We start from the raw sequence: 23,465 nt of genomic DNA, 5'->3' as shown, positions 1-23,465 counted from the left end.
AGTGTATATATATATATATATATATATATAGCAATGCTTCTTTCACGGCACTCACTGAGTCCTCAGTTAAAGTGTAGATAGCTGTACAGCCGGTGCCTTCCAATGGTAAAACAAAACTATCAACTTATTTATCTATATATATAAATATATATATCTAAATATAGATAAATAAGTTGATAGTTTTGTTTTGTCACTTTTTAGATGTGTTCCGGTCCGAGTGCTCCATGACACCGAAGCCGGCGCCTCGACATGACGTCATTCTTTCACCGAGCGAGACGCGGCGGGCCGCTGGCACCATGGACCATCAGACGGAGGTATTTGTTATGATTCCTGTACTCCAGACCGGAGGAGATCTTATGGCAGAGGTCTGAGTACAGGGAAAATAAGCTGGTTGTGGGAGCAGGAGAGCCTAGTAACCCCTGGCACCCTAACTCCGTTGTCTCGCCCGTGTTATCAGAAATCCCCTGCGAGACTATGGTTGCTTGAGCCCATGGCAGCCGCGTTCGAAGGGCGGATTATGTCTGCCCAACCCCGATGCCCCCGCAGGTCTTAAAGGGAGACAAGGGGAAGTCCGAGACAGGGTGATAACAAGGGGCCCTCTGACTAAGCAACCAGGCCAGGGGTTACAAGCTAACTAACTTAAACCAAAGGTATGTGCGGACTAGCCGCCAGGGAAAAGGACAACCAAAGATCCCCTGATCCGTTACTCCTATCCAGCACCGCTGGATACCAGAGTGGATCTGTGGGAGCGGAATCCTCCGCAAAAGCTCCAGAACACAAGTAAACTAAATAATAAACAGTAAGCGGACAAGCCGCAACACACGGCTGAGCCGCGACTCACGAACACCACAAGATGTTAAAGGTGCTCGGTCAGACTCCAGGAACAGATGACAAACTTCCGAGTACAGGATCTCTGAGGACAGGAACAACCGGATTGAGCAGGACTGGAAACTCTCTGTAGCAGACACAGGCAAACAGGAAGCTATCACCGGCGTCTGTAAGGAGTCCTGAGGGTGCCTTTATTCAGGAACCCTCCAATCAAAATCCAGACAGGGTAATCAACTGAAATGCCGTGCAGCTTGCATGCTGCACGGCCAGCACACCATGAGGTAATCAGGACAGACCCAGCAACGGGGAACGCGGCTGAACGTGGCGTCCCCGTTGCTAAGGTCAGAGCGGCTCCGTGCGCCCGGCGTCTAGCGTTGCCAGGGAGCCGGCGGCTGTACGCGCACGGCGTCCCTGGTTGCTAGGCGCCGGGCCGCACCGACGAGCGGACCCTGGCGCCTAACAGTACCCCCCCCTTGAGGAGGGGTCAAGGAACCCCTAAAGCCGGGTTTCTGAGGAAATTCTCGAAAAAATGCCCTTTTGAGCCTCGGGGCATGAAGATCCTCATCCAGGACCCAAGACCTTTCCTCTGGCCCATAACCTCTCCAATGTACCAAAAAATAAAGCCGACCCCGGGACAACTTGGAATCGAGAACCTTCTCCACCAAGAACTCCTGCTGACCCTGTACATTTATTGGTGATCTCCCCTGAGATATTTTACGAGGAAATCTACTGGACGAAACATATGGTTTCAGTAATGAGCAATGGAAGGTATTTCCGATCCGTAAAGTTTTTGGTAAACGTAACCGGAAAGCAACTGGATTGACTTTTTTGATAATGAGAAATGGTCCAATAAATCTAGGACCCAATCTGGCTGAGGTTTGTCGAAGTTTAATGTTGCGAGTCGACAACCACACCCTGTCTCCTACTTTAAAAGTGCACGGCCGCCGGAGCCTGTCAGAAAATCTTTTTTCCCGGAATGCTGCTTTTCTGAGGGCCAAGTGCACTTTTTTCCAAATAAGTTTAAGATGAGAGGTCAGGGCCAGAGAGGAGACAGAGGAATGTTGAAAAAATGAATTAGCTCTGGGGTGAAAACCAAAAACTGCAAAAAATGGAGACACATTGGTGGAGGAATGACAGGCATTATTATAAGCAAACTCCGCCAAAGGAAGAAACTCAGACCAGTCATTTTGGAGTTTGGCCGAGTACAAACGCAAATATTGTTTTAGAGATTGGTTAACTCGCTCAGTCTGCCCATTGGATTGGGGATGATAACCGGACGTTAAAGATAATTTCATCTTTAACGAAGCACAAAAAGACTTCCAAAATTGTGCAATGAATTGTGGACCCCTATCAGAAACAATATCAGTGGGTAAGCCATGGAGTCTGAAAACATGGCGGAGGAACAAGACTGCCAATCCCTGGGCAGATGGCAATCGGGGAAGAGCAATGAAATGGGCCATTTTGCTAAAACGGTCCACTACCACCCATATGACTCGGCATCCGGCTGACAGAGGGAGGTCCACCACAAAATCCATGGAGATATGCGACCATGGCCTAAGGGGAACATTCAAGGGCATAAGTTGACCTATAGGCAAAGAACGGGGAACTTTATGCTGTGCACAGACCTGACAAGAAAAAACAAACTCTTTAATGTCTTTGGAAAGACCAGGCCACCATACTGAGCGGGAGACTAATTCCAAAGTCTTAGCGATTCCCGGATGCCCGGCAACCTTGCTATCATGAAACTCCGCCAAAACAGTAGCTCTCAAAAACTCAGGGACAAAAAGACGACCAGCAGGAGTATTTCCAGGAGCTTGATGTTGAAGCAGCTTTAACTGGGTAAATACATCCTGTGTGAGGCCTGCCCAAATGACTGAAGACGGAAGTATGGGAGTAACAGGACTATTGTCTTGAACTGGAAGAAAACTGCGTGACAGGGCATCTGCCTTAGTATTCTTGGAACCTGGCCTGAAGGTGATAATGAATTTGAAACGAGTAAAAAATAAAGCCCAACGAGCCTGCCGGGCATTCAGTCGTTTAGCAGATTCAATGTATTGAAGATTTTTGTGATCAGTCAAAACTGAAATGGTATGGGTCGCTCCTTCAAGCCAATGCCTCCACTCCTCGAAAGCCCATTTAATAGCCAGCAATTCCCGGTTACCAACATCGTAGTTGGATTCTGCAGATGAGAATTTCCTGGACATAAAGGCACAAGGATGTAATTCAAGGGAATCTGGATCCTTCTGAGAAAGGATAGCCCCAACTCCAACCTCCGAGGCATCAACCTCAACAATGAAAGGCAATTCTGGGTTGGGATGTCTAAGGACAGGGGCTGAGACAAAGGCTTGTTTCAAGGCCTGAAAAGATAACTCAGCTTCACATGACCAATTGGTAGGATCTGCTCCCTTCTTAGTAAGTGCCACAATGGGAGCAACTAGGTCAGAGAAAGAGTGAATAAATCTTCTATAGTAGTTCGCAAACCCTAAAAAGCGCTGAATTGCTTTTAAGTTGGTGGGTTGCGCCCAACTAAGGATGGCTTGGAGCTTCTTTGGTTCCATACGGAATCCCCGAGGGGAAATAATGTACCCTAAAAAGGATACCTCCGTGACATGAAATTCACACTTCTCCAGTTTGGCATATAGGTGATTTTCACGTAATTTCTTTAGCACCTGACGCACCTGGGTAACATGTTGTTCTACAGAGTCAGAATATATCAAAATATCGTCTAAGTAGACTACAACGAATCTTCCAAGAAATTCACGGAGCACATCATTAATGAGATCCTGGAAAACTGCCGGAGCGTTTGACAGGCCGAATGGCATAACCAGATACTCATAGTGGCCTGATTGAGTACTGAATGCCGTTTTCCACTCATCCCCTGACTTGATTCTGATGAGGTTATATGCTCCTCTAAGGTCAATCTTAGAAAAAATCACAGCCGAACGTAGCTGATCAAAGAGGACAGAGATCAGCGGCAGAGGGTAAGTATTCTTTACTGAGATTTTATTCAAAGCTCTAAAGTCAATGCAGGGTCTGAGTGAACCATCCTTCTTCTCTACGAAGAAGAAACCTGCACTTAAAGGGGATTTAGATGGCCTGATAAAACCTTTCCCAAGGCTTTCTTTCACATACTCATTCATGGCCACAGTTTCAGGACCAGACAATGCATATAACCTTCCTTTAGGCAACGTGGCACCAGGAATTAGCTCAATGGCACAATCGTAAGGCCTATGGGGAGGCAGAATATCCGCATTGCCCTTGGAAAACACGTCAACAAAATCCTGATATTCCTCAGGAATGGGTGCAGGAACGGCGGCAGCTACTCGGATAGGAAGCGTAATACATTCTTTATTACAGATGGTACCCCATTGTAAGATCTCCCCCGACTGCCAATCAATGATGGGATTATGAAAGGCCAGCCAAGGGTGACTCAGAACCACAGGAACTGCTGGACAATGAGTAAGGAAAAACTCAATCTTTTCAGAATGCAGGGCTCCCACCGAGAGTAAAACAGGAGGTGTACCTAGAGAAATAACCCCATTGGACAAGGGACTCCCATCTAAACCATGCATGGTGACACACCTACCCAAGGTTAACTGAGGAATACCTAAGGCCTTGGCCCATGTTAAATCCATAAAGTTCCCTGCAGCTCCACTGTCCACAAAAGCAGAGACCGAGGAACAGAGGCTGCCAAAGGAAACTTTAGCAGGAACTAACAGTGAGTTATTTGAGGAGATGAGCTGCAGACCAAAGTGAACCCCCTCACAATTCACTTGGTCAGGAAGTTTCCCGATTTGTTCGGACAACTACGGGCAAAATGTCCCTTACCTCCACAGTATAAACAAAGACCAGAATTTTGCCTCCTGGTTCTTTCTTCAGGAGACAGTTTGGAGAGACCTATCTGCATAGGCTCCTCCATGTCTACAGGAATGGAAAGCACACAAGGAGTAGACCCGACAGATGCCCCTTTTTCAGCCCTCCGCTCTCTGAGCCGACGATCTATCTTAATAGAGAGCTCCATGAGTTTATCGAGAGTCTCAGGAGCGGGATACTGAAGGAGACTGTCTTTTATAGATTCAGATAAGCCGAGGCGAAACTGACTGCGCAGAGCTGGGTCATTCCATCCACAGTCGTTCGACCAACGGCGAAACTCCGTACAATAATTCTCTGCGGGATTCCTACCCTGTCTAAGAGCACGCAACTGACTCTCAGCGGACGCCTCTCTATCAGGGTCGTCATACAATAGCCCTAAAGATTTTAAAAAGGCGTCTACAGACGATAAGGCCGGATCGTCTGTCTTTAAACCAAAAGCCCAGGTCTGAGGGTCCCCCTGAAGCAGAGAAATAATAATTCCAACCCGCTGAGCCTCCGTACCTGAGGAGACTGGTCTTAAACGAAAATAAAGTTTACAAGACTCTTTAAAATTAAAAAACTGTTTTCTATCCCCAGAAAAACGGTCAGGCAGATGCATTTTTGGTTCAGGGATGACCCTCGGGGAAGTCCGTAACAGATCTTCCTGTGACCTCACCCGGAGGGACAGATCCTGAACCATCTGAGTAAGTTCTTGAATTTGACTAACTAGAAGCTGGCCAGGATTTGGCCCAATACCGGCGGGATTCATGAGGCCGACAAAATCTCCCAACTGAATAAGTGAAAAAATTAACTCCTGTTAATTAAAAATTTTTCTTTTGTCTGGCCGGTGATAATGTTATGATTCCTGTACTCCAGACCGGAGGAGATCTTATGGCAGAGGTCTGAGTACAGGGAAAATAAGCTGGTTGTGGGAGCAGGAGAGCCTAGTAACCCCTGGCACCCTAACTCCGTTGTCTCGCCCGTGTTATCAGAAATCCCCTGCGAGACTATGGTTGCTTGAGCCCATGGCAGCCGCGTTCGAAGGGCGGATTATGTCTGCCCAACCCCGATGCCCCCGCAGGTCTTAAAGGGAGACAAGGGGAAGTCCGAGACAGGGTGATAACAAGGGGCCCTCTGACTAAGCAACCAGGCCAGGGGTTACAAGCTAACTAACTTAAACCAAAGGTATGTGCGGACTAGCCGCCAGGGAAAAGGACAACCAAAGATCCCCTGATCCGTTACTCCTATCCAGCACCGCTGGATACCAGAGTGGATCTGTGGGAGCGGAATCCTCCGCAAAAACTCCAGAACACAAGTAAACTAAATAATAAACAGTAAGCGGACAAGCCGCAACACACGGCTGAGCCGCGACTCACGAACACCACAAGATGTTAAAGGTGCTCGGTCAGACTCCAGGAACAGATGACAAACTTCCGAGTACAGGATCTCTGAGGACAGGAACAACCGGATTGAGCAGGACTGGAAACTCTCTGTAGCAGACACAGGCAAACAGGAAGCTATCACCGGCGTCTGTAAGGAGTCCTGAGGGTGCCTTTATTCAGGAACCCTCCAATCAAAATCCAGACAGGGTAATCAACTGAAATGCCGTGCAGCTTGCATGCTGCACGGCCAGCACACCATGAGGTAATCAGGACAGACCCAGCAACGGGGAACGCGGCTGAACGTGGCGTCCCCGTTGCTAAGGTCAGAGCGGCTCCGTGCGCCCGGCGTCTAGCGTTGCCAGGGAGCCGGCGGCTGTACGCGCACGGCGTCCCTGGTTGCTAGGCGCCGGGCCGCACCGACGAGCGGACCCTGGCGCCTAACAGTATTTAGGTGAGTAGCACTGTTATGTTTGTTTACCCTGACGAAAATGTTATCATGACATTGAAAAGTTAATATTGCATCCCAGACTGCTGTCTGTCGTTTTTTTACGCCGTGAGTGCCGCCTGATTGCTGCATATATATATATATATATATCAAATAAACACAGCCCGGCACTCCACTTGGCATAGGAGAGAGTTGCCCTGGTGTCTTCAGTGTGGAATCAGAATTAGAAGAAAAAAGCAGCGGCACTCGGGGTCTTGTTAAAGAGTAAATTATAATTGAGACATCAATGAAAAACCATCAACGTTTCGGGGATTTAAACCCCTTTGTCAAGATGTGACATGTAAATCCCCGAAACACTGATGGTTTTTCATTGATGTCTCAATTATAATTTACTCTTTAACAAGACCCCGAGTGCCGCTGCTTTTTTCTTCTATATATATATATATATATATATATATATACATCCCAGCAACGGCGGCACTCACGGGACTGACTCAAACAGTAAATGAACGGACACAGAGGCCCTCCTTCATGATCGTGAAGGAGGCCTCTGAGTCCGTTCGTTTACTGTTCGAGTCAGTCCCTTGAGTGCTGCTGTTGCTGGGATGTATCTTGGGTCTTGTTAACCATTGAATGGCACCCGGGCACATATTTATCTCAGGAGTGAGTGTCCGTATTTGCTATAAGTATATATATATATATATATATATATATGATATATATGCACACAGTATATATATATTTATATACACTGCTCAAAAAAATAAAGGGAACGCTAAAATAACACATCCTAGATCTGAATGAATGAAATATTCTTATTAAATACTTTGTTCTTTACATAGTTGAATGTGCTGACAACAAAATCACACAAAACTTATCAATGGAAATCAACTTTATTAACCCATGGAGGTCTGGATTTGGAGTCACCCTCAAAACTAAAGTGGAAAAACACACTACAGGCTGATCCAACTTTGATGTAATGTCCTTAAAACAAGTCCTTAAAACAAGTCAAAATGAGGCTCAGTAGTGTTTGTGGCCTCCACGTGCCTGTATGACCTCCCTATAATGCCTGGGCATGCTCCTGATGAGGTGGCGGATGGTCTCCTGAGGGATCTCCTCCCAGACCTGGACTAAAGCATCCGCCAACTCCTGGACAGTCTGTGATGCAACGTGGCGTTGGTGGATGGAGCGAGACATAATGTCCCAGATGTGCTCAATTGGATTCAGGTCTGGGGAACGGGCGGGCCAGTCCATAGCATCAATGCCTTAGTCTTGCAGGAACTGCTGACACACTCCAGCCACATGAGGTCTAGCATTGTCTTGCATTAGGAGGAACCCAGGGCCAAACGCACCAGCATATGGTCTCACTAGAGGTCTGAGGATCTCATCTCAGTACCTAATGGCAGTCAGGCTACCTCTGGTGAGCACATGGAGGGCTATGCGTCCCCCCAGAGAAATGCCACCCCACACCATTACTGACCCACTGCCAAACCGGTCATGCTGGAGGATGTTGCAGGCAGCAAAACATTCTCCTTGGCGTCTCCAGACTCCGTCACGTCTGTCACATGTGCTCAGTGAGAACCTGCTTTCATCTGTGAAGAGCACAGGGCACCAGTGGCAAATTTGCCAATCTTGGTGTTCTCTGGCAAATGCCAAATGTCCTGCACGGTGTTGGGCTGTAAGCATAACCCCCACGTGTGGACGTTGGGCCCTCTTACCACCCTCATGGAGTCTGTTTCTGATCATTTTTAGTAGACACATGCACATTTGTGGCTTGCTGGAGGTCATTTTTCAGGGCTCTGGCAGTGCTCCTCCTGTTCCTCCTTGCACAAAGGCGGAGGTAGCGGTCCTGCTGCTGGGTTGTTGCCCTCCTACGGCCTCTTCCATGTCTCCTGATGTACTGGCCTGTCTCCTGGTAGCGCCTCCATGCTCTGGACACTACGCTGACAGACACAGCAAACCTTCTTGCCACAGCTCGCATTGATGTGCCATCCTGGATGAGCTGCACTACCTGAGCCACTTGTGTGGGTTGTAGGGAGGTCATACAGGCACGTGGAGGCCACACACACTACTGAGCCTCATTTTGACTTGTTTTAAGGACATTACATCAAAGTTGGATCAGCCTGTAGTGTGTTTTTCCACTTTAATTTTGAGGGTGACTCCAAATCCAGACCTCCATGGGTTAATAAATTTGATTTCCATTGAAATTTTTGTGTGATTTTGTTGTCAGCACATTCAACTATGCAAAGAACAAAGTATTTAATAAGAATATTTCATTCATTCAGATATAGGATGTGTTATTTTAGTGTTCCCTTTATTTTTTTGAGCAGTGTATGTATATATATATATATATATACTGTATATTCTGTTTCTATTTTTAGACCTGCAGCTCAGTTCCAAATGCGTGGATCACAGGGCTTATAAGCGCACCTACCAACCAGTATAAAAACAATAGATACAGTATATTATATATATTTTATTTTTCTATTTTTAAAACTGAAGCTCGGTTCCGACTGTGTGAATCACAGGGCTTATAGATGCATGTGAAGCAAACAAAATGCACTTGAATAAAGTGCACAAACCAACCAGTAAAAAAACAATAGATATACTGTATATATTTTATTTTACTATTTTTAAACTTGCAGCTTGGATTGAACTGCGTGGATCACAAGGCTTATAGATGCAAGTGAACAAAGCACACCAAACATTACCAACAATAGAAATATATGTTTTATTTTTATTTTTCTGCTTTTTAACTTGCAGCTCGGTTCAAACTGTGTGGATCACAGAGCTTATAGATGCACGTGAACAAAGCACACCAAACAGTACAATTTACAGCAGAGTATAGCACAGCACTCAGCAGTGTGCCCGCTATAGACATTCACTATACAGCACAGCCACTTGTGAGTCTGGAAACAGCACATCCAGTATAGCAGAGTATAGCAAGCACAAAGCAGCATGCAGCATGCCACCTATACACAGTCACTTATATACAGCAAAGACACTTGTGAGACTCTGGAGTCTGGACACAGTACAGCCAGTATAGCGTTCCATTGAAATGGTGAAGAGTCCCGGCTGCAGCGTTTTATATAGAATCCAAGTCCTGCGAGAATCCGATGCCGGGAAGATGACGTTCGGCCTTGAATGGGAATCCGAGTCTGGTGGGAACACTCAAGCCCATGGCGCTTGTGAGCTCAGATCCCAATGTTCAGAGTGGCTCGGATTTCGTGGAATCCAAACCGCTCATCTCTAACATAAACACATCCATACTAAACTGCTATCCAGGCTTTGCTGCCTTCAAATTATCTATGTACATTTCATACATGAATGTACATGCAGAACTGTCCAATTGTGCATCTCACGCACCAATGGTTACTGGGCAGGCACCCAGCCATGCTGTACACAGATTGAGGGAAACGGTGGGGCAGGAAAGTGAAAAACAATGAGATAGAGGAAGGAAAGAGAAAGAGCAGATGTATATAGAGCATATATGCCTTTACTCCTAAATTGTCCTAGAGACTCCCAAAAATTGGGTGGTGCCCCCGAACGAGTAGGCATGTCTCTCAAAGATTGCCCGCTATCTGTCCAAGTGAAGTGGTTGGTCCGGGAGGCTGATAATGTGATTCGCTCTGAATTGCGTCATCATGCACACAGCCACCTACTTCATAATGCTGGTAATCACAGCATTGCATAGTGGGGGCAGGGCCATGATGACAGTCCACTATCTCACCATCACGCCCCACTTGGAAACGTCACATCCCTCTTTTCCTCTCTTGTTTTTGTCTTTTTCTATTCTGCTCTTCATCTCCCAATACTCTCAATCATAGTTGCCGTCTTTGGGCTGCCCTTTCCGAGAGGGGGGCATGTGGTCTTCTTTCTTATCTTTGTGAGTTTGTATTGGGTGAGGAAGGGTTATTTTAATGTACTGTAAAGGCGGAAAAGGGCTTTAATGTAAGTGTATAGGGAAGTGGGTAGCTGACTAGGCAATGTGGGTGGGGGGCATAAATTACAATTATTTGACGTACTCCTTTTATGCTGGTCATGCCCAGTATGACGGCATGCCATGGAAAACCACTTCAAGACATCCTGCATTTCACCCTGTAAGAGAGGGAGACATTGAGAAAAGAGAAGAAAATGATGGGGGGGAGGGAGCACTCTGAAGAAAGAGAAGGAGAGAGAGGAAAAAGACAGGCAATGCAGGCATTACAGCTAGTTTATCAATAAGTGTGAAAGGTGGCTGTTACGTTACAGGCTGAGCCATACATTAGAGCCTTCATAATGTTTATTTATCTGATTTACTGCATCTGCATTCATTTTTATAAAAACAAGATTTATGGTAAGAACTTACCGTTGTTAAATCTCTTTCTGCAAGGTACACTGGGCTCCGCAAGGATAGACATTGGGGTGTAGAGTAGGATCTTGATCCGAGGCACCAACAGGCTCAAAAGCTTTGACTGTTCCCAAGATGCCGCCTCCTCTATAACCCCACCTCCCTGCACAGGAGCTCAGTTTTTAGTTAACCAGCCCAATGCAGTAGCAGGAAAAGAGACGACTACAGTTAGTAGACACATACACCACATTCTCACGACAGGAGAAGTGTCAGCGGCTAATGCCATACCAACCCGAAGAAGCTAAGTGTGTCAGGGTGGGCGCCCCAGTGTACCTCGCAGAAAGAGATTTAACAACGGTAAGTTCTTACCATAAATCTTGTTTTCTGCTGCGGGGTACACTGGGCTCCACAAGGATAGACATTGGGGATGTCCTAAAGCAGTTCCTTATGGGAGGGGATGCACTGTAGCGGGCACAAGAACCCGGCGTCCAAAGGAGGCATCCTGGGAAGCGGCAGTATCGAAGGCATAGAACCTTATGAACGTGTTCACATAAAACCACGTAGCCGCCTTGCACAATTGTTCAAGGGTCGCACCACGACGGTCCGCCCAAGAATGTCCAACAGACCGAGTAGAATGGGCCGTAATGTGAGCAGGAGATGACAGACCAGCCTTCACATAAGCATGTGCAATCACCATTCTAATCCATCTGGCCAAAGTCTGCCTGTGAGCAGGCCAGCCACGTTTGTGAAAACCAAACAGAACAAAGAGAGAATCAGATTTCCTAATAGAGGCAGTTCTCTTCACATATATACGGAGAGCCCGTACCACATCCAAAGACCGCTCTTTGGAAGACAAGTCAGGAGAGACAAGGGCCGGAACCACTATCTCCTGATTAAGGTGGAACGAAGAAACCACCTTAGGTAAATATCCGGGACGAGTCCGAAGAACCGCCCGATCACGGTGAAACATCAGATATGGGGAACTACAAGATAAGGCACCCAAATCCGACACTCTTCTAGCAGAGGCAATAGCCAGCAGAAACACTACCTTAAGGGAAAGCCACTTAAGATCAGCCGAACCAAGAGTTCAAACGGAGACTCTTGCAACGCCTCCATACCCACCGACAAGTCCCAAGGAGCCACAGGCGGGACATATGGAGGTTAGATACACAACACACCCTGAGTAAAGGTATGAACATCAGGTAAGTTCGCAATTTTTCTCTGAAACCACACCGACAAGGCAGAAATATGAACCTTGAGGGAGGCCAAATGCAGGCCTAAGTCTAGGCCCTGCTGAAGAAAAGCCAAAAGCTTGGCTGTACTAAACTTGGAAGTATCATAATTGTTAGATGCGCACCAAACAAAGTAAGAATGCCAGACCCTATGGTAAATCCGAGCAGAAGCCGGTTTCCGGGCCCGCAACATAGTTTTAATGACCGCCTCAGAAAGACCCTTTAGCCCTCAAGACGGAAGCTTCAAGAGCCACGCCGTCAAAGACAGCCGGGCCAGGTCCTGGTAGACACAGGGGCCCTGAACGAGGAGGTCTGGGCGTTTTGTTGAAGTAGAATTGGACGCTCTAACGAGAGGCCCTGCAGGTCTGAGAACCAATGCCGTCTGGGCCACGCTAGAGCTATGAGAAGCAGGATTCCTCCTTCCTGCTTGAACTTCCGAATTACCCTGGGCAGGAGTGACACCGGAGGGAACACGTACGGCAGCCAAAACTTCCATGGCACCACCAGCGCATCCACGAATGCTGCTTGAGGATCCCTTGTTCTTGCTCCGAAAACCGGAACCTTGTGATTGTGTCGAGACGCCATCAGATCCACGTCTGGAAGGCCCCACCTTTCCACTAGGAGTTGAAATACTTCTGGATGGAGGCCCCACTCTCCGGCATGTATGTCTGCATGTCCTGATGACTGAGAAAGTCCGTTTCGCCATTCAGAACTCCCGGAATGAATATTGCCGATATGGCCGGTAGATGGCGTTCCGCCCATTGAAGAATCCGTGAGACTTCCTTCATTGCCAAGCGGCTTCGAGTGCTGCCTTGATGATTTATGTAAGCCACTGTGGTGGCGTTGTCTGACTGTACTTGAACAGGATGGTTCTGTATTAAATGCTGGGCCAGGTTCAATGAGTTGAAGACCGCCCACAATTCCAGAATGTTGATCAGAAGGTGAGACTCCTTCTTGGACCACCGACCCTGAAGGGAGTGTTGCTCCAACACCGCACCCCTACCCCATAGGCTGGCATCCGTCGCCAACAGGATCCAGTCGGGTATCCAGAAGGGGCGACCCCTGCACAAGCGTTGGTCCTGGAGCCACCAGGTCAGTGACAGGCGGACCTCCGGAGTCAATGAGATCATGTGAGACCTGATCCGGTGAGGCAGGCCATCCCACTTGGCCAGAATCAGCCTCTGGAGGGGGCGAGAATGAAATTAAGCATACTCCACCATGTCGAACGCTGATACCATGAGGCCCAGCACCTGCATCGCTCAATGTAGCAGACGAGAGAGGAAGCAACGGATCCTGTCCTGAAGCTTCAGGACTTTCTCCTGAGACAAGAACAACCACTGGTTGTGACTTACCAATAGCGCTCCCAGGTGCACCATGCTCTGAGCAGGGACCAGAGAGGATTTCTTCCAGTTGATGAGCCACCCGTGGGCTTGCAGAAACCGGACAGTCAGATCTAGGTGACGTAGGAGAATTTCTGGGGAATTTGCCAGGATCAACAAGTCATCCAGATATGGTAGGATCCTGACCCCTTGACGGCGGAGTATCGCCGTTATCACCGCCATAACTTTGGTGAAGACTCGTGGAGCCGTGGTTAAACCAAAAGGTAACGCCCGAAACTGATAATGGAGGTTGCCAACCGAAAACCTCAGGTATTGCTGATGCGACACTGCTATATGAATATGCAGGTAAGCATCCTGTATATCCAGGGAGACCATATAATCCCTAGGTTCCAAGGCCAGAACAATAGAGCGAAGGGTTTCCATACAGAATTTGGAGATTCTCACAAACTTGTTCAATACCTTGAGGTTGAGAATGGGCCGGGAGGACCCATTCGGTTTCGGGACTATAAAAAGCGGAGAATAGTACCCCTGGCCCCTCTTAGCAAGAGGCACCTGTACTACCACTCCTGTGTCCAGGAGGGTCTGTACCACCGAATGAAGAGTCTTTGCCTTCATTTGGTCCGAAGGGATGTCTGTTAGGCAAAATCGATGAGGGGGGCGGTATTTGAAGGCTATGGCGTACCCTCGAGTGACGACTTCCCGTACCCAGGCATCTGAAGTGGTCTTCAACCATTCCTGGGTATACCCTAGAAGCCGGCCCCCCACCCTGGGGTCCCCCAGGGGGAGGCCCGCCCCGTCATGCGGTCTTGGAAGCTGGCTGACGGGCAGCCCAGGCTCTTTTGGGCTTTGGCTTACCAGGTTTGGAAGTGTGGGCCTGTTTGTGGTACGCCTGACCTTTTGCTTTACCTGAAGGACGAAAGGGCCGAAAGGAAGTACTTTTAGCCTTCGGCACAGAAGGAGCAGTACTTGGCAGAGATGCTGTTTTGGCAGCAGCCAAATCAGCCACTATCTTATTAAAGTCCTCACCGAACAGGATATCTCCCTTAAAAGGGAGTACCTCCAGGGTTTTTCTAGAATCCAGATCCACAGACCAGGATCTCAGCCACAATATCCGGCGAGCCAGGACTGATGTAGTAGAAGCCTTGGCTGCCAGAACACTGGCATCAGAAGCCGCCTCTTTAATATAGTGAGAAGCTGTGACAATATATGACAAACATTGTCTACCATGGTCAGAAGAGATTTCAGCTTCCAACTCTTGGGCCCACGCTTCAATAGCTTCTGCAGCCCATGTCGCTGCAAAAGTGGGCCTTTGCGCAGCACCCGTGAGGGTGTAAACCGCTTTCAGACAACCCTCCACACGTTTATCCGTAGGCTCTTTCAGAGACGTGACGGTAGTGACAGGTAGAGCTGAGGAAACCACCATCCTTGCCACATGCGAGTTCACTGGAGGGGATGTCTCCCAATTTTTAGACAGCTCTGGCGCGAGGAGATAGCGAGCAAGCAGCTTCTTGTAAGGCACGAACTTCTTACCTGGATTTTCCCAGGATACCTGACGTATATCAACCAGGTGATCAGAATGAGGTAAAACTTGTTTAACCACCTTCTGACGCTTGAATCTATCTGGCTTCTTAGGAGGAACGGACGGCTCGGGATCATCCGTAATTTGTAGAATCGACTTAATAGCCTCCAATAGATCAGGAACATCCACCTGTGAACTACTATCCCCATCAGTATCTGTGGGGTCAGTGTAAACGCCATCTTCATCAGACAAAGTGTCAGTGACAGCAGTGGATTGTGAGGACGTAATGGCTCACTTAGAGGACCCCTTGGTCTTAGGCGAGCGAGGGTCAGACTTTTTAGTAGTCAGTGACTGGTTCAATTTCTTTAACTGAACGGACAAGTTATCTGCCCATGGCGGATTAACTGTGGGGACCACATACGGTTGTACCGACATAGGAGGTCCCATAGTCAGTATTGTGGAGAAAGTAGCCCATGGCGGGTCATTCTGGACCCCCGTTGCCACAGTCTCACTGGGGGGCAAGGAACCCCCAGAACCAGAGCCCTCGGCTGCTATATTTTCCGCAAAGGTATCTGCGGCTTCTGCACCACTCCCAATGTGTTCAGTTCAGCCCCAGAACCGTTACCCTCATAAGCAGACAAGTTATAACTTACAGTAGAAGGTAACACAGTACAATTTGTAGTTTGGGATTCGGGAGAGGTACAGTGACTAAGATTACAGAAAAAAATACAATAAAAGTATATCTTGTGAATAACCAATATTATAATAAACCTGACGCACCTAGCCCCCACAGGTTATAGAATATAGGGCTAGCAAGCTGAGTGAGAGACACGAAATGGAAGTCACCCAGCAGGCCAATGCACACACAAATAGTCACAGTTTGTACAATGCAGAAGTTATGACAAGCAATAATACTGCACTGGACTAGCTTATATATAGCTTTGTAATCAATAGATATAACCAGTGTTTAAAGCGGTCCTTCAGAGGTGGTGGAACTCACCCCCCACCCCACGACGCCCATGTAACAAAGGTATTGCGCGCTTTGTAAAAAATGGGCGTGGTCTCAAACAGAAAGGGGCGTGGTCACAGAATAGTAATAATTCCCACAGTGGTAGCACCCCCCGTAATACACATAATGCCCACCGCAGTAGCGCTTCTTATACAATGCCCACAGTAGTAGCGCTCCTTATGCAATGTCCACTGTACTGCTAGTGCCCACAGTGGTAGTGCCCCTCATATAGAGCCCATAGTAGTGGTGCCCCTTATGCAATGCCCGCAATAGTAGTGCCCTTTATGTCCCCAGGAGTGATGCCCCTTATGAAGTGCCCTCTTTACAATGCCCTCATTAGAAGGGCCCCCAGCAGTAATGCCCTTAATGGTAATGCCCCTGTGTAGTATTGCCCCCAGTAGTAATGTTGCCTATACTAATGCCCCCAGTCGTTTAGCCCCCTGTAGTTTAGCCCTAGTAGATATGCCCCCAGTGGTAATGCCGCTGCAGTTATGACCCCAGTGGTTTACCCCCCCTCTAGTTTAGCCTCCCAGTGGTAATGCCCCCAGTAGTTTAGCCCCAGTAGTTTGCCTGCTTGTAGTTTAGCCGCCAGCAATAATGCCCCCCTGTAGTTTGCCCCCTTGTAGTTTAGCCCCTGTAGTTATGCCCTGCTTGTAGTTTAGCCCCAGTAGTAATGCCCCCAGTAGTTAGCTCCTGTAGTTATCCCCCCAAGTAGTAATGCCCCTGTAGTTACGCCACCAGTAGTAATGCCCCTGTAGTTATGCCCCCAGTAGTAATGCCCTCCTGTAGTTATGCCCCCAGTAGTAATGCCCTCCTGTAGTTTGCCCCCATAGTAATGCCCTCCTGTAGTTTGCCCCCAGCAGTTAGCCCCTTTGTAGTTTGCCCCCAGAAGCTTGCCCCCTTGTAGTTATCCCCCAGTAATAATGTCCCCTAGTAGATGATACCCCAGTAGCAATGCCCTCCTGTAGTTTGCCCCCAGTAGTAATGCCCTCCTGTAGTTTGCCCCAGAAGCTTGCCCCCTTGTAGCTTGCCCCCAGTAGCATGCCCCCTTGTAGTTAGCCCCCAGTAATAATATCCCCCAGTAGATGCCCCCCCCAGTAGTAATGCCCTCTTGTAGTTTGCCCCCAGTAGTAATGCCCTCCTGTAGTTTGCCCCCAGTTGTTAGCCCCTTTGTAGTTTGTCCCCAGAAGCTTGCCCCCTTGTAGTTTGCCCCCAGTAGCTTGCCCCCTTGTAGCTTGCCCCCAGTAGCTTGCCCCTTGTAGTTGTCCCCCAGTAATAATGTCCCCCAGTAGATGACCCCCAGTAGTAATGCCCCCAGTAGTTTGCCCCCCAGTAGTATTGCCCCCCAGTAGTAATGTCCCCTATAGATGCCCCCCAGTAGTAATGCCCCCCAGTAGTAATGCCCCCCAGTAGTAATGCCCCCTGTAGATGCCCCCCCAGTAGTAATGTCCCCCAGTAGTAATGACCCCCAGTAGATGCCCCCCGTAGATGCGCCGCTACACTAAGGAAGGAAACAGTGACAATACTTACCGAGCTCCGCTCCCGCTTCCAGACCGCTGCAGTCCTCTCTCGCTGCCCGCTCCTCGGCACTATGAGAGAGACGTCATGACGTCTCTCCCATAGTGCACAGTGACAGCGCCGGAAGTCGGAACTCCGTACTGAGCTCCTGCCTCCGGCTGCCGCCCGCTGGCAACGCAATCTCAGCGGGCGCCCGGCATCGCGCTGCACACAGCAGGTTAGGTGAGCCGGAGGAGGCGGAACTGCGTTACGTCTCCAAGTGGAACTGACGGAAAGCAGTTCCACCCCGTTCCAGCTCACTTTAACCCCTGGATATAACACTGCACAGTAAAGACTGGATGTATATCACAGGGTAATTGTACCAAAAAAAACCTGACTAAATGCACTCTTTCTTAACTATCACTGTCTAAACGACATGTAGAATACTTAAGTGTCTTGTAAAGGCACAGCGCTGACTGTCAGGCAGCTTTACATAGGAGGATTTGCCCAAGCAGTCCCAGGAACAGTGTAGCAGAGAGAAATGGCACCCAAACACTGACTGGGAGTGAGGGAGAGAGAGATATGCAGCTCCAGGGCGGGAACATTTACTGTAAATGGCGCCCTGAGGCTGGGGGAGGGGCTACAGGTCTAAGCCCTATCCCCCCTGGTGGACATAACCACCGGTACTATGGGCATATATAAAAACGGTTTATAGGAGAAACCGACCTGTTGCCCGCGCCCTGGTGGCCTAGTGGGGTCGCCTGTACTATCACAGTGTCCACGCCAGCGCGCGCGGCCCGCCTTCCCCGGCTGCGCTGGATTGCGATAAAGCGCGGGTCCCGTGAACGGGACCCACTTACCACCTCCCGAAGCGCGGCCACGCAATCCTGGAGAGCCCCAGCCGTGTGTGTCTAACAAGAAGAAAACCGGAGCCTCCTGCTGTAGTTACCCAGCAACCAGCGCCGCTGGGGAGTGATGGAGCTACAGTAGGGAATGTCTCCTGACATCTAAACTCTGCTGCAGCCCTTGTAGTCTTCACTTTTTTCCACAAAAAAGCTCTTCTTAGGGCTGCCAGGAGCAGCCCCTCTGTTAAGTGCCTGCTATCTGCAGCACCAACTACAAAACTGAGCTCCTGTGCAGGGTGGCGGGGTTATAGAGGAGGCGGCGCTATGCATCTTCGGAACAGTCAAAGCTTTTGAGCCTGTTGGTGCCTTGGATCAAGATCCTACTCTACACCCCAATGTCTATCCTTGTGGAGCCCAGTGTACCCCGCAGCAAAAAGATGGATTAGATACATCTCAAGAGACATACATGAAGAGCCACAATACTGTTTATCAGTTTTAGAATTTTTGTAAAATATGATTTGTACTACAGTATGTCGCAATTGGGGGAAAGAGGGCTTTACATAAAATATATGCAGACATAGGTATGGTACCTGAGTTCAAAATTACATTTTTTATATATAATTGTATTACTATTATTAAATTGTAACTCGGATCTAGTTATAATTTAATGGCTTGAATAATATGATATATACAGTTATATTAACTATTGCTTTTATACTATACTTTTTTCTATTATGTGTCGCTCGCTGCAGGATATAAAGCAAGATACTTAGGATAATTTATGAAGAGCAAGACTTACACGCTGCAATGCATCATCATGCCTACTTTCACAGGTCAGAGCAAAGCACCCACATTGAGTAAGGTCACGTTCTGTCTGTACGTCTGACATGCATCATCATTGCTGTTGAAATTGAGACTTTTCAGGACATCACTTGCACAAATGAAAGCATTACCATTAAGCAAGGCCTACCCTAACATTTGGGACTCTGCATCATTAAGGTAAGAGCTGCATGTAGGAATTCACACTTATTGTCAATCTCAATGCTATAGATAGTCAATATGTGTACAGCGTTATATAGATGGGACAATGTAGACACTGTTGTAAAGTTACTTAAAACATTGTAACGGTGTCCACATTATTACTTTAAACATGATCGTAAAACATCATGGTTAAAATTAGAATACCAACACCACTACCATGCTCTAAGTATCATTACAACAGTGTCAGCACTGTCCCATCAATAAAATGCTGTTGACATATTATTCATCATATGAAAATGCAACTCTGTAATTTACTAAACAGAAATCACAGCAGAGTTCTAACAATTTGCATTGAGAAACACAGCCATCCACCTAAATACGAATCAATAGACCGTTGGCCAAACACGGTTGATTTTTCACATGCACCTCATAGAACACGGGATTTTACTAAGAATTCATATTCTCACTCACTGCCGATAATGGGGGTCATTCAGAGTTGATCGCTCGCTAGCAGTTTTTAGCAGCCGTGCAAACGCATAGTCGCCGCCCACGGGGGAGTGTATTTTCACTTTGCAAGAGTGTAAACGCCTGTACAGCAGAGCGCCTGCAAACACATTTTGTGCAAAACAAGACCAGCCCTGTAGTTACTTATCCTGTGCGATGATTGCTGCGACGACTGACAAGATACTGACGTCAGATACCCGCCCAGCAAACACCCGGCCATGCCTGCGTTTTTCCAACCACTCCCAGAAAATGGTCAGTTGACACCCATAACGCCCTCTTCCTGTAAATCTCCTTGCATTCGGCTGTGCGATTGGAATTGTCGCTAGAACCAGTGCAAAACCAGAAAGGACTTCGTACCTGTACGAAGCACGTGCGCATTGCGGTGCATACGCATGCACAGATTAGCCGCTTTTTTCAATGATCGCTACGCAGCGAACAACGGCAGCTAACGATCAACTCGGAATGACTCCCAATAGCCATACACTGCTGGAAAAGGATGGAATTCATACACAAATAGAACTTTCAAATAGACCTGCTTCTGGCTGGCATGTTTGGAGAATCATGCATGGATCAGTGAGAACTGTGCATGCTTCTCTGTGTAAAAGTGTAGTAAAGAGTTTAAAAAATAAATGTGGGGTCCCCCCTCCTGAATATAACCAGCCCTGGGCTCTTTGAGCCGGTCCCGGTTGTTAAAATGTCGGGAAAAATTGTGTAGTGGTTCCCAGTATTTTAAAAACAAGCACCAGGCTCTTGGACTGGTCCTGGTTCCAAAAATATGAGGGGGGGAAGGATGTAGGGGTACCCCATATTTCTGAAACCGGCACTGAGCTCCATTAGTCAAGGAGATAATGCCACAGCTGGGGGATACATTTATACTTTTCCCTGTGGCTGTGGCAATAAATCCTCAACTTGTCACCTTTGGTTGGAGTTCCCTGAGGGAGTGGGGACCCCCCCCCCTATAAAGAGGTCCACCCCTCCAGGCACCCAAGGGCCAGGGATGAAGCCCGGGGCTGTCCCCCGCTACCCTTGGGCTGTGGGTGACGTGCTGGTAGCAAAGAAATGTAAAGATTATAATTAAATATTGTCTTTTGCTGTGGAACTACAAGTCACAGCAAGCCTCCCCCATATGCTGGTACTTGGAGAACCACCAGCACCAACCTGTGAGGCATTAAATATTAAATATTTCAGTAAATACAAGACACACATGCTGTTATAGTAAAAGTTTATTAAAGCACACTTACACACACACAGATACTTACCTACTGTCCCATTGAGCTCCTCAGTCCCCTTGTCAAGTAGAATCCATAGGTTACCTGTACAAATTTTTTTATCTATACTCACCTATTTCCAGTGTAGATCGGTCCTCTTCCTTCTATGTATGCATCCACGGGGTTAAAAAAAAAACATTAACCCTTACCATCTGAACATAAGGTGATCCATGTGTACACATGGATCTCCTTTTCCTGAATGACGGATCCCCTCGTGACTTCTATCACTTAGAGACCCACCAGCCAATCAGGGAGTGCCATGTCATATTGCTCTCCTGATTGGCTGTGCACTCTTGGCCTGTCAGTCAAGTGGAGCGCATAGGCTATAATGGGGGGGGGGGGGAATCCCAATTATAGTCTATGGTGGGAACCTGCGGTCTACCGCAGACCGCAAGGTTAATTGAGGTTACCCACAAGGGGTGGCGGGGACAGCCCCGGGTTTCATCCCTGGCCATTGGGTGCCTGGAGGGAACTAGTTGAGGATTATGTCCTTGACTAGTGGAGCCCGGTGCTGGTTTCAAAAATACGGGAGACCCCTACGTCCTTTTCCCCCCATATTTTTGGAACCAGGACCGGTCCAAGAGCCCAGTGTTGGTTTTTAAAATAATGGGAACCCCTATGCAATTTTTTGCTGGTATTTTAAGAACCAGAACCTCTTCAAAGATCCTGGGGCTGGTTATTTTCAGGAGGGGGGACCCCACGCAATTTTTTTTCTGATTTTAAACTACAAGCCTGGCACGGATCTCACTGATCCGGTTGGGCTTCATTCTGTCATGTCCGGCAGTGTTTTACAAAACTCCCTCGTAAAACACTGCTTGACAATACGAATGACATAGGGGGTAATTCCAAGTTGATCGCAGCAGGAATTCTGTTAGCAATTGGGCAAAACCATGTGCACTGCAGGGGAGGCAGATATAACATGTGCAGAGAGAGTTAGATTTGGGTGTGGTGTGTTCAATCTGCAATCTAATTTGCAGTGTAAAAATAAAGCAGCCAGTATTTACCTTGCACAGAAATAAAATAACCCACCCAAATCTAACTCTCTCTGCAAATGTTATATCTGCCTCCCCTGCAGTGCACATGGTTTTGCCCAACTGCTAAAAAATTTACTGCTGCGATCAACTTGGAATTACCCCCATAGACATCAGTAAACTATAATTGAAAATACATGGTAGTTTAGTAAATTACCATTTTTTTATTTTTATATTTTTTAGAAAAGTTGCAATATCAAACGGCTGATGGTAGTCGAGATTGATCTCGGCAACAACACGAATCTTAGTAAATTTACCCCATTGACTGTCCACAATGTTACGAATGACTGACTACTTCCTTGCATGTTCTCACAAGACCTCAGACATACAGTTTTGTTTGTTTTTTTTGCTAAAATAATTTATTATCTCTGCATAGTTTGTAAAACTTTTCTTCATTACATCTGCGTTTTATTTGTGTTTGTCTATTGATTTTTCCATTTTGTTGCTTAAATGCTTAAAAACACTAAAATAATAGAAGAAAGGCATTTATATATTCTTTGTCTCTCCACAGTAATTAGTGATTTATAACTATGTAAACTTATAGGCAGAAATTAGAGATGAGCGGGTTCGGTTCCTCGGAATCCGAACCCGCCCGAACTTCAGGTTTTTTTACACGGGTCCGAGCGACTCGGATCTTCCCGCCTTGCTCGGTTAACCCGAGCGCGCCCGAACGTCATCATCCCGCTGTCGGATTCTCGCGAGGCTCGGATTCTATCGCGAGACTCGGATTCTATATAAGGAGCCGCGCGTCGCCGCCATTTTCACACGTGCATTGAGATTCATAGGGAGAGGACGTGGCTGGCGTCCTCTCCGTTTAGAGAAGAGAGTGAGACAGTAGAGAGAGACACAGTAGTAGTAATTTTGGGGAGCATTATTAGGAGGAGTACTACTATACTACTACTACTTGCTGAAGTGATATAGATTAGATAGTGTGACTGTATTAATTATCTGACTTGTGGGGGAGACACTGACAGTGGGGAGCAGTTAGAGTCTGAGAGCAGGACTCAGGAGTACATATAACGTACAGTGCACACTTTTGCTGCCAGAGTCAGTGCCACACTGCCATTGTGACCACACTGACCACCAGACCAGTATAATATATTTTGTGATTGTCTGCTTAGGAGTACTACTTGCAAGTTGCTGATAGTGTGACCAGTGACCTGACCACCAGTTTAATAATCAATCACCACCACCAGTTTAATATATATATATATATATATATAATTGTATATAATATATATATATATATATATATATATATAATATTGTATACCACCTACCCGTGGTTTTTTTTTTTTCATTCTTCTTTATACATACTACTATAGTAGCTTACTGTAGCAGTCTGCGGTGCTGCTGAGCTGACAGTGTCCAGCAGGTCCGTCATCAGTCATTACATAATAAA

General features: G+C 47.4%; 1 long non-coding RNA gene across 5 annotated transcripts in view; it reads left to right on the top strand.

The window, feature by feature from the left end:
- LOC134910369 (uncharacterized) overlaps positions 1–23,465 on the top strand; it is a 237,037-nt gene that overhangs the window by 176,449 nt on the left and 37,123 nt on the right. For 2 of the 5 annotated variants that reach the window (XR_010176173.1, XR_010176174.1), the window contains exon 2: positions 19,032–19,278. The exons of 2 other annotated variants lie outside the window; for them this stretch is intronic. This is a non-coding gene — a long non-coding RNA (uncharacterized LOC134910369). The remainder of the gene's footprint in view (positions 1–19,031; positions 19,279–23,465) is intronic. One more of the 5 variants, XR_010176175.1, reaches the window with a different exon arrangement.

The sequence above is a fragment of the Pseudophryne corroboree genome, chromosome 4 (genome assembly GCF_028390025.1).
Source record: "Pseudophryne corroboree isolate aPseCor3 chromosome 4, aPseCor3.hap2, whole genome shotgun sequence".
Classification (NCBI taxonomy): Eukaryota; Metazoa; Chordata; class Amphibia; order Anura; family Myobatrachidae; genus Pseudophryne; species Pseudophryne corroboree.
Note: the sequence above shows the minus strand (reverse complement) of the source record. Positions and strands in the feature narration are given on the sequence as shown.